The sequence below is a fragment of the Zingiber officinale genome, chromosome 9A (genome assembly GCF_018446385.1).
Source record: "Zingiber officinale cultivar Zhangliang chromosome 9A, Zo_v1.1, whole genome shotgun sequence".
In the NCBI taxonomy this organism is placed as follows: Eukaryota; Viridiplantae; Streptophyta; class Magnoliopsida; order Zingiberales; family Zingiberaceae; genus Zingiber; species Zingiber officinale.
The window spans coordinates 52,909,542-52,921,807 of NC_056002.1; the positions used below are offsets into that span (position 1 = coordinate 52,909,542).

At 39.6% G+C, this 12,266-nt stretch overlaps 1 pseudogene; it reads left to right on the forward strand.

Moving 5' to 3' along the window:
* LOC122019214 overlaps positions 1-12,266 on the forward strand; it is a 77,007-nt pseudogene that overhangs the window by 18,074 nt on the left and 46,667 nt on the right.

Sequence of the window (12,266 nt, forward strand, 5' to 3'; positions counted from 1 at the left end):
AAATTTAAAACTTCTCTTATAAAATTTCCTTTTTTAACATGGTGATAGAAAATTTAAATTTTAAACTACTTTTCCTTTTTTTTCTTAAATCATGAGGATGGTTAAAAAAGGAAAGTTTTAAAATATTTTAAACTCTTTATTTAAACATGTGGCCTAATTCAAATAAGGAAAGTTTTAAAAATTAAAATCTCTCTTTTAAAACTTATAGTTTTCTACAAAGAGAAGATTTTTAAAATTCAAAACAACCCTCCCTTTTTGAATTATAGTGGCCTGCCCCTTCATGCTTGGTCACCAATCAAAGGGTCGGCCCCTATAGGAGAGGATGTGGCCGACCCTTGCTTGGTCACCAAGCATTGGACCGGCCAACTTCTTGGACACCAAAAAGAGCCTTACATTTGGATGGACTTGAGGCTATAATGAGGCTACGACAGGGACCTAGAGGAGAAATTGGTTTTGGCCTTCCGATGAGCTTGAGTATCCCATGTTCGCCCCGAACACACAATTCAAGTTCATCGATAATAACTTATTCCACTAGAGAGTTATTACCACACTACCACACCAATCCCAAATTACATTATGGGCTCCTTCTTATCATGAGTGTGTTAGTCTCCCTGTATTTAAGATTACGAATGTCCACTAATTAAGTAAGTTACTGACAACTCACTTAATTAATATCTAGCTCCAAGAGTAGTACCACTCAACTTTATTGTCATGTCGGACTAGGTCCACCTGCAGGGTTTAACATGACAATCCTTTTGAGCTCCTCTTGGGGACATTCTCAACATAGATAACTAGGACACAGGTTCCTTCTATAATCAACAACACACACTATAAGTAATATCATTTCCCAACTTATCGAGCATATTGATTTATCGAGCTAAACCTCACCCTTTGATAAGTTAAAGAAATAAATATTAAATATATGTGCTTGTTATTATATTAGGATTAAGAGAACATACTTTCATAATAACTAAGGTCTAGTTCTTTTACTAAGTCAGTACAAAAAGAACATACCTAAATGATCCTGCTCAATACACTTAAAGTGTATCAGTGTAATTTATTTGTCAAGATAAACTAATACTTAATTACACTATGACTATACTGATAGTTTGTTCCTTTCTATCTTAGTCACGAGCAACTGTTTATAATTTATAGAGAACCGACAACATGATCTTCTGAGTGTGACACCACACTCCATGTTGTCTACTATATAAATTAATTGAACAATTACATTTAATAAATAAATGCAGATTTTGACCAATGTGATTCTTTTATTTTAACAAATAAATGTTTACAAAAGCTAGGCTTTTAGTATACACTCCAACAATCTCCCACTTATACTAAAAGACTAAGCTGCCATATCTGTTGCCTTACATCTGATTCCCATCCCCTCCACATACCGATCAAAAGCTTTCGCCGGAAGGGCCTTTGTGAAAGGATCTGTTAGGTTATCTTCTGATGCAATCTTGGCGACGACAACTTCTCCTCGCTTGACGATGTCTCGTATCAGGTGGTACTTGCGCTCTATATGTTTACTTTCCTTATGAGCTCGTGGTTCCTTCGAGTTTGCAACTGCACCGCTATTATCACAATAAATTTTGATGATCTTGGGCAAACCAGGAATCACATCTAAGTCCATTAGAAAGTTCCTGAGCCATACAGCTTCTTTGGCTGCCTCAGAGGCTGCCACATACTCAGCTTCCATGGTTGAGTCCGAGACGCATTTCTGCTTAACACTCCTCCATGCAATAGCTCCACCTCCTAGAGTAAACACATAGCCTGATGTTGACTTACTATTATCCCTATCTGATTGGAAGTTCGAATCCGTGTAACCCACAGGGAGCAAATCGGCTGCTTGGTAAACTAGCATATAATCTCTAGTCCTTCTCAGGTACTTCAATATATGCTTTACCGCAGTCCAATGCCCTTGTCCAGGGTTACTCTGATATCTGCTGACCATGCCCACGACAAAACAGATATCAAATCTCGTACATAGCATTGCATACATAAGGCTTCCTACAGCCGAAGCATAAGGGACTGCCTTCATTTCCTCCATATCCTTTGATGTCTTTGGAGACATCTCTTTAGATAAAGCTACTCCATGCCTAAAAGGTAAGAAACCTTTCTTGGAGTTCTGCATGCTAAAACGAGCAAGAACCGTATCTATATATGATGCTTGGGATAGGAACAACATTATTTTCTTGTGATCCCTTATAACTTTGATCCCAAGAATGTGTGCACATTCTCCTAAGTCCTTCATATCAAATTATTGGACAACCATACCCTTACGTCCGATAATACCTTGACATTGTTGCCAATTAACAAAATATCATCTACGTATAGTACAAGAAATACCACCACGTTTCCGTTACACTTCTTGTATACACATACCTCATCCGTACACTGAATAAACCCATATGACTGGATTACTTCGTTAAACCGGATGTTCCAAGATCATGAAGCTTGCTTCAATCCATAAATGGACCGATTAAGCTTGCACACTAGATGCTCTTTGCCTTTTTCAATGAACCCTTCTTGTTGCTTCATATGGATGTTTTCTTCAAGACTTCCGTTAAGGAAAGCTATCTTGACATCCATTTGCCAAATCTCATAATCCATATGAGCAGCAATGGACAAGAGTATCCGGATAGACTTAAGCATGGCTTACGGCGAAAAAGTCTCCTCATAGTCGATTCCCTCTTTCTGAGTATACCCTTTCGCAACAAGCCTTGCTTTGAAGGTTTCTACCTTTCCATCTGTCCCTCTTTTCCTTTTGTAGATCCACTTGCATCCAACGACTTTTACACCATCAGGTAGTTCTACAAGCTCCCAGACCTTATTAGAGTACATAGACTCTATTTCAGAATTCATTGCCTTTTGCCAAGATACTGCATCTATATCTTGGAGTGCTTCATCATATGTCCGGGGATCGGGTTCATGTTTACCCGGGATCAAGTCCGAAGACTCTCCCAAAAACATGAATCTCTCATGTTGCCTCACAACCCTCCCACTACGACGAGGCACCGTCTGTGGTTGTGTATCATGTGTGACACGTGTTGCAGTCTCTTGTGGTACTTCATCTTGTACTGTTGGTACTGAAGTAGACGTGTCCTCTCTAATTTCTTCTAAAACTATTTCACTCATGGGCTTATGGTTTATTACATAATCTTCTTCTAAAAATCGAGCATTGGTGCTAACAATGATCTTCTGATTTTTAGGATTATAAAACAAACCACCTTTTGTTCCCTTAGGATATCCCATAAACAGACAAACTTCTATACGTGATTCCAACTTGTCAGTATCTCCCTTCAGCATATGTGCTGGACTACCCCATATCCGGATATGATTCAGACTAGGCTTGCGCCCATTCCATAATTCCATGGGAGTAGAAGGAACTGTTTTAGAAGGTACCATATTCAGAATGTACACTGCTGTTTCTAAAGCATATCCCCAAAACGAATTCAGTAATTCTGAATAACTCGTCATTGATCTAACCATTTCCATAAGAGTCATATTCCTTCGTTCTGCCACACCATTCTGCTGGGGTGTACCAGGTGCAGACAATTGGGATTGAATCCCGACTTCTGATAAGTAATTCCTAAATTCTCCAAAGAGGTATTCGCCACCACGGTCAGACTGTAGTGTCTTGATACTTTTACCAAGACATTTCTCCACATCAACCCTATATTCTTTGAACTTGTCAAAGCATTCAGACTTGCGACGCATCAGGTAAATGTATCCGTATCTTGAATAATCGTCTATAAAGGAGATGAAGTATTCATAACCACCTCTTGTCTGGATAGACATAGGACCACACAAATCAGAATGAACCAGTTCTAACGCATTTTTGGCTCTATACCCCTTGGCCTTAAAAGGTCTCTTGGTCATTTTACCTTCCAAGCAGGATTCACATGTTGGAAAGTTTTCCAACTCTAATGAACCCAATAGTCCATCGGCTACAAGCCTCTGAATCCTACTTAAGTTAATATGTCCAAGCCTTAGATGTCAAAGATATGTTTGGTTAATTTCCGAAGGTTCTTTTCTCTTTTTAGAGTTAGAAGATCTGTTATTAATTTCCATATTTTGCTTTGTGGGAGAAATTGGATTTAAAGTGTATAAATTGTCAACCAATGCACCAGAACAGATAATCACCTTATTTCTCTTTATAACCACATTGTTACTAAAAGAAACTGAATATCCATCCAAATACAGTTTAGAAACTGAAATTAAATTCTTTCTAAAACTGGGTACATAAAGATAATTTCTTAAAACCAAATTTCTATTCCTATCAAAAGATAAGTAGACGTCTCCCACTGCAACAACCACCACCTTAGTAGCATTGCCCATGTAGACGGTTATCTCTCCATCAAATAGTCGCCGGTTTCCTGGAACCCCTGCAAAGAATTGCAGACATGATCAGTGGCTCCCGTATCTACACACCAGGTGCTGGTAGATAACACCGCTAAACATGTTTCAACTACTAGAGTATGAGATATACCTTTATTGTTATGGTTCCTACGAGGACAGTCCGCTTTCCAATGTCCAGACTGCTTGCAGATGAAGCACTTGCCCTTCGGCTTCTTCATTCCAGCTTTCTGTCCTGTACTCTGAGGTTTATTCACCTTCTTTGCTGAAAAGACCTGTTTCTTCTTCTTCTTGCCTTTCGACTTAGAAGTAGAATGATTTTCAGCATAGTGAATCTGAGAACTATGACAAAATATTCCTTCTGCTGCCTGTAGTTCTGTCAGAAGTTCCACCAACGTATACTCTCTTTTGTTCATGTTATAGTTCAGGAGGAACTGCTCAAAACTTCTGGGTAGCATTTGGAGAATTATATCGACCTGGGTTTCCCCATCAATTTCTCCTCCAAGGACTTGTATTTCATTCTGATAAGCCATCATTTTGAGGATATGGTCCCTTACGGGTGTCCCCTCAGACATGGTGGTTGTCATTATCTTTCTCATTGCCTCTTGCCTAGCAGTCCGACTCTGGCGCCCAAAGAGTTCTTTGAGATTGTTCATTATATCATACGCTGTTGGTAAGTCTTGATTCTGATGTTGCAATACATTTGACATTGATGCAAAAATGTAACACCGCGCCATCTCATCAACTTTTACCCATTTCTTATGATACTCAATCTCCTCTGGGGTAGAGTCACTGTCAGGTGCATCAGGGCAAGCCTCAGTCAGTACAAACTTATAGCTTTCAGCAGTAAGAACTATGTCTAGGTTTCTTTTCCAAACAATATAGTTGGGGCCAGTAAGTTTGTTCTCTTTCAGTATAATGGCTAGTGGGTTGAAAGTCATCCTAAGAATCACAAAAATAAACTTTGGTCCAAACTTATAGCTTTCAGCAGTAAGAACTATGTCCAGGTTTCTTTTCCAAACAATATAGTTGGGGCCAGTAAGTTTGTTCTCTTTCAGTATAATGGCTAGTGGGTTGAAAGTCATCCTAAGAATCACAAAAATAAACTTTGGTCAAGACTCTAAATTTAGAATAATATTGATTCCTCAAATAATACTATTTTAAATTAACCAACACCTCAAATCACTGTGAATATTGCATGCCACGTTAATGTGGACGTATACAAATTCATCATTTGTAAGAGGAGGGTGTAACCCATTAATTTTATTATCTTCTCATCCTAATTTTATGACAAATAAAATTAATAGTTGGTTTCACTTTGGTCACACAAGACAATAGCAGTGACTCCGTTGGGGAGGATACTATTGAATGCGTCTAAGTGTATACCATTACTTGATACTAAGTCTATTAAATAGGATTGTGCCCCTTCAGTTGGAGAGGATCACACGCTCCTAAATAATTTCCTATAACCATCCATAAAAGGAAGTTTGATCTAGTGATCCGCAACAAACCCATCCGTTGTGGAGGGAGGCACTCAGAGCCAACACGCAGGCTTGTTGCATCACTTACAAATCAGTAATGAAGACCATGAGATTTATTAAAATCTCTCTCCCACTTAGTTATTTAAAAAATGAGGATTTTTAACCTATCCTAGCATACATCACATGCATATAAACATCACAGTAAATAAAAATAATAAATTTGGAAATTAATTTTCCAACTATTATGGCATTTTCCATCACTGTCTTCAGTATGCTCCAACCCTAGCTGCTGCCATCTTTAGCCACCGCCATCGGGTCGAGTTGTCGCATCCTTCTTGCTTCTTATTCCGCTGCGCCTCTGGTGCTCCAAAAGTACCACGCCTCGCAAGAATTCGATCCGCAACAAAAATAGAATTTTACATATATCGATCCTATATTTCACGAGGGAATGTACATGTATTCTAGATCGAATAAAAATAAAATTCTAAAAAAAAAATAATACAGCTCCTGTTATATTTTTATACATACAATCATGCACACAAATAATGCCCTTGACATGCCCAAGGGTCCAATCACACACAATATCAATAAGCCATAATAGTTGGAGTCTGCAACCAAAGAGTTAACACATCCTACTATTTTCCTGCCTAAATTATGTATGACATGTGCATAACCTATTTGAATTCTAAAAATACACATAGGCAAACCCTAGCTCTAATACCAATTGTTGGTTAGTCCTAGGAAAACGTACCGGTTCCACTGTACAAAAATTTTTATACAAGTGTCGAACCTTTCCTTACATAACCTATTGTGTTCTTTAGAAGTTAAATAAGGAATCGCAGATGGAACTTAACATCATTGATTCCAAATTTAACTTATCTGTTCTTAATGGTTTAGATTTAAATCGCAAGCGGAACTTAACACTATTGATTCAAATCTACCTACGTTATTAATTCCATAAATATTAATTTCCAAAATTGACTTCTAGAACTGCATGGCGAGGCACATGACCTTCTTGGATATGGGAGCAACCACCACCGCCTAGGCAAAGCCTTTTAAGGAAAGCTAATATTTATTTCCTTAAATAACTCTATGTTAACCAAAAAGAACAATCGAATCACAAATTCGAAAAAGAAGAAAACACAAAATCAAAAAATAAATTTGATTAAACTAGATCTAATTGCCTCTTGTATTTAGAATTCTTACAAAGAAAATAACTAGTATGATGCGGAAGAAAACTACTAGTTATACCTTCTCTTTGTAAGCTAATGACCTCAAGATCTTCTGTCGTATTCCTCGCCTCGCCTTGGACGTCGTGTGGGAGACGACCCTCCAAGATGAACACCACCCAAAAGAGTACTTCCTCTTCCTCTAGAATTCGGCCACCACCACCACCAAGGAGAAGAGAGCAAAGGGAAAAGGAGAAGGGAGAGGGCCGGCCACCAAGAGATCACCCAAGCAAAAGAATAAGAGTTGTGTCTCATGAAGCCCCTCACCCCTTCTTTTATATTACTTGCCCAAGGTAAATAAGGAAAAACTTTTACAAAATATAAAATCATCCAAGAGTTTTTCCTTTTCTCTTTTATTTTTCCTTTTCTTTCCTCTTGATTAAATCAATCACCAAAATTAATTGGATGATGATTTTATTATTTTAATATGGCCGGCCACCTTGCTTGGGCACCAAGCAAGGTTGGTCGGCCGCCACAAGAGAAAGAAATAAATAATTTTTATATAAAATTTTACAAGAAAAATTCTTATAAAATTTTACAAACTCTCTTTCCTAAAGTAAGAGTTAAAAAAGGAAAGTTCTAAAAATTAAAACCATGTTTTAAAATTTAAAACTTCTCTTATAAAATTTCCTTTTTTAACATGGTGATAGAAAATTTAAATTTTAAAACTCCTTTTCCTTTTTTTTCTTAAACCATGAGGATGGTTAAAAAAGGAAAGTTTTAAAATCTTTTAAACTCTCTATTTAAACATGTGGCCTAATTCAAATAAGGAAAGTTTTAAAAATTAAAATCTCTCTTTTAAAACTTATAGTTTTCTACAAAGAGAAGATTTTAAAAATTCAAAACAGCCCTCCCTTTTTGAATTATTGTGGTCGGCCCCTTCATGCTTAGTCACCAAGTAAAGGGCTGGCCCCTATAGGAGAGGATGTGGCCGACCCTTGCTTGGTCACCAAGCATTGGACCGACCCACTTCTTGGACACCAAGAAGAGCCTTACATTTGGATGGACTTGAGGCTATAATGAGGCTACGACAGGGACCTAGAGGAGAAATTGGTTTTGGCCTTCCGATGAGCTTGAGTATCCCGTGTTCGCCCCGAACACACAACTCAAGTTCATCCATAATAACTCATTCCCCTAGAGAGTTATTACCGCACTACCGCACCAATCCCAAATTACATTATGGGCTCCTTCTTATCATGAGTGTGTTAGTCTCCCTGTGTTTAAGATTACGAATGTCCACTAATTAAGTAAGTTACTGACAACTACTTAATTAATATCTAGCTCCAAGAGTAGTACCACCCAACTTTATTGTCATGTCGGACTAGGACCACCTGCAGGGTTTAACATGGTAATCCTTATGAGCTCCTCTTGGGGACATTCTCAACCTAGATAACTAGGACACAGATTCCTTCTATAATCAACAACACACACTATAAGTAATATCATTTTCCAACTTATCGGGCATATTGATTTATCGAGCTAAACCTCACCCTTTGATAAGTTAAAGAAATAAATATTAAATATATGTGCTTGTTATTATATTAGGATTAAGAGCACACACTTCCATAATAACTAAGGTCTAGTTCTTTTACTAAGTCAGTACAAAAAGAACATACCTAAATGATCCTACTCAATACACTTAAAGTGTATCAGTGTAATTTATTAGTCAAGATAAACTAATACTTAATTACACTACGACTATACTGATAGTTTGTTCCTTTCTATCTTAGTCGCGAGCAACTGTTTATAATTTATAGAGAACCGACAACATGATCTTCTGAGTGTGACACCACACTCCATGTTGTCTACTATATAAATTAATTGAACAATTACATTTAATAAATAAATACAGATTTTGACCAATGTGATTCTTTTATTTTAACAAATAAATGTTTACAAAAGCTAGGCTTTTATTAAGAGTTAATAAATTAATCAAAATTCTAGTTACCTTCTTGTCCGCCACTGATTGCTTCCTTTGCTCCTCGGTTTAATACCGAGGCCAGAGGCGCTTTCCCTTCTTATCCGTTGGAGCTTCAAATGGTTCCTCCAACACAATAAATTGGTTCTAATCCATTTGGAACCAAGTCTCCAACCACTTCCTCCAATACTCGAAATCATCTTGATCGTTTGGAGATGGGTTCGGATATCCCATCCTAGAGGGCCTTCGGACTCCATCTTCCTCTAGCGCTTTGCTCCCTCAGCGATTAGTCCGTAGAAGAGCGACCCGCTCTGATACCACTTGTTGGAACCTTGATGCAGATAGAGGGGGGTGAATAGAGACTCACTCAATGTTTGCTTCCTACAATGGTTAGTATGCCCAGCAGAATACAAAAATTAATACTAACAAGAGAAAGCAAACCTAACACGTTGATTTAATGTGGTTCAGAGATAAAGCTCCTACTCCACGGTTGTCCGTAAGGTGGACGATCCTGATCCGTCAGTGGATGACTCCCCAGAAAACCTTCGACTAGCTCCAGTAGCTCCTTGTGGGTAGAGAAACCTCGCCACAAACTCGCATAAGCTCTTGATCACTTAAGAAGACCTTGGAGACTTTAATAGGGGTTAACAACCTTTATTTTCGTCAACCTTAGCCAAGCACCTCGAGCTTTATTTAATAGAGCTCAGGAGAAAACACCTAGTTGTGTTTCCCGACACCAGTTGACTGATTATAAGTGAAATTCGACCGTTACAAGCCAATAGTCGGCTACCAATTGACTGATGAAAACACCAGTCGACTGCTACAATAATGCTACAGTGTTGCTACAATACTTCTGTTGGTTCGGGAAGCATCCGACGATCGAACCTAAGTTTTGATAATGGCAAAGAGATTCAAAGTTAAGATTCCTTGTTATCTAACGTGCTTAAATGAGTCTTCAGGAAAGTCCTAACTGCGGTTAGGCAAGAGGAAAATTCTAAGGGGTGGTAACCTTAGTTCTTATGGGGTGGTAATCCTAGTTGGAGGAAAACCCTAAGGGGAGACAACCTTAGGTCATAGGGGGCAGTAACCCTAGGTGGAGGAGAAATCCTAAGGGGGGCTAACCTTAGGTCCTAGGGGGAGGTAACCCTAGGTGGAGAAAAACCCTAGGGGGCGGTAACCCTAGGCCCTAGGGGGTGGTAATCCTAGGCAGAAAGTCCAGTCGGTCTGGAGAACCAGACTGGCATCAGGTATGCTCTCTCGAGAGGAGTAGGTGAGGACGCGTTCCTCGAAAGAGGGAACAGTAGGCGTCGGCTCGACCTAGAATTTTTGGTTGGAAATCCGATGTCAGAACTGGACAGTCTGATGACTGTCTGACTTTATATTTATGATATTATATGCTAACTTTGTGTTGAAGAGTATTTTTTAGACTAACGTATCTTGTAGGTACAAAGGAGCAACCTTAAGCCTCGGATGAACAGTGTCTGAGGCGCCTCTATGGATCTTGGAGGCGCCTCGGGTGCAAAGGAGTAGAGATTGCGCGCGACAGAGTTGGAGGCGCCTCAGACTAAGTTGGAGGTGCCTTTGACCGCAGATTGGAGGCGCCCTGGACTGGAATGGAGGTGCCTTCAAGTGGATCAGAGGAGAAGTTTTCAGTGCTGATCCACGCGACTGACTTGGCAGCATGGAGGCTCCTTTGAAGGGGTTTGAGGCACCTCCAACAGGCTTTATAAGGGACATCTCGAGCAGCACTTCAGAGAACAACCTTCCAAGCAACCCTTATGCAACCAGCTGCTAACGAGAAATTCCGATGAAGCTATAACTTGACGCCGACGACCCGGAGCCCTGATTCTACTATTTCTTGTTTGTCGTCTATAAATTTTACTACTATTGATTGTACTTCATTTGTAAACATTTTAACGATATTATAGTTGTTGCCCAACGTAAATGCTCAACGAGCGTGGGCCTTGGAGTAGGAGTCACCATAGGCTCTGAACCAAGTAAATACCTTGCATTTGCGTTGTGTTCTTTTACATTTCCACTGCTTTAATTCTTGATCATTTTTCGAATCCGAAACGCGTGAAATCCACAAGCGCTATTCACCCCCTCCTCTAGCGCGATCTCGATCCAACAATTGGTATCAGAGCGGGGTAGCTTTAATTTGGTGTAACCACCAATCAAGCAATTTTTTTGTGGTGTTTTTCAATTTTTTTGGAGTCAATTGGAATTAGTATTGTTGCTATATTCCAATCTATTTTCTTAGATCGAATCGATTTCTGCTCGAAGTTGGTGCAACACTACTCGAGTTCGCTATAAATACATCCCACACTACTAATCCAGGATCAAGTCCTGGGATATTCTTTTTGTCGATTTTTTTATGTGCATATCCTCTAAATGGCCCAACAAGAAGGCTTCAGCACTATCCGTCCCCCGCTCTTCATCGGAGAAGACTTCGGTTACTAAAAAGGCAGAATGGATAATTTCCTGAAGATCTAGTTCGAGATGTGGATGATCGTCAAGACTGGATTTGAACTACCGACTGACGGAGACGACAAATCTACACCCTGCGAAAATTGGGATTCAACACTAATCAAGAAGGTGGAAGCAAATGCCAGAGAAACTTGCACCCTCCAGTGTGGACTAACAAAGGAGGAACTCAACCAAGTTGGCCCGTTCTCAAGTGCAAAGGAGCTGTGGGAGAAGCTGATCGAGCTTCACGAAGGGGCGTCCGACACCAAGGTAAGTAAAAGGGATTTAATACTTAATAAACTATACAATATTAAACTGCAGGAAGGTGAGATAACTACCCAACTCCATGCCCGGATCCAGGACCTCCTCAATGGGCTTATGTGGTCAGACAAAAAGTGGAGAACCGGGACATAATCAGGTACTCTCTAAATGCTTTTCTGAGGAACACCCTGTGGGCATCCGGATACTTACAAGGAGTCTAAGGATCTTTCCTCTATTAAACTAGATGAGTTATTCTCCGAATTCGAGTTGCATGAGAAGATTAATGCATGCCCGACCGAGAAAGGGTTGGCTTTGGTTGTAGGTACAGGTAGAGCACGCGAATCGAAATCAAAACGGAGAATCGAACCGGAGACAGAAGAAGAACCAGAATCGGACGACGACGACGAGCTCACAACCGAGCTTGTCAACATGGTGAAGAAACTCTACAAAAAGAAGGGCTTCGACAAAAAGGATGTCAGAAAGGTCATCCAGTCCAAAGAAGCTCAACCAAGCTCAAAGGTGAAATTTGAGGTCACGTGCTACGGG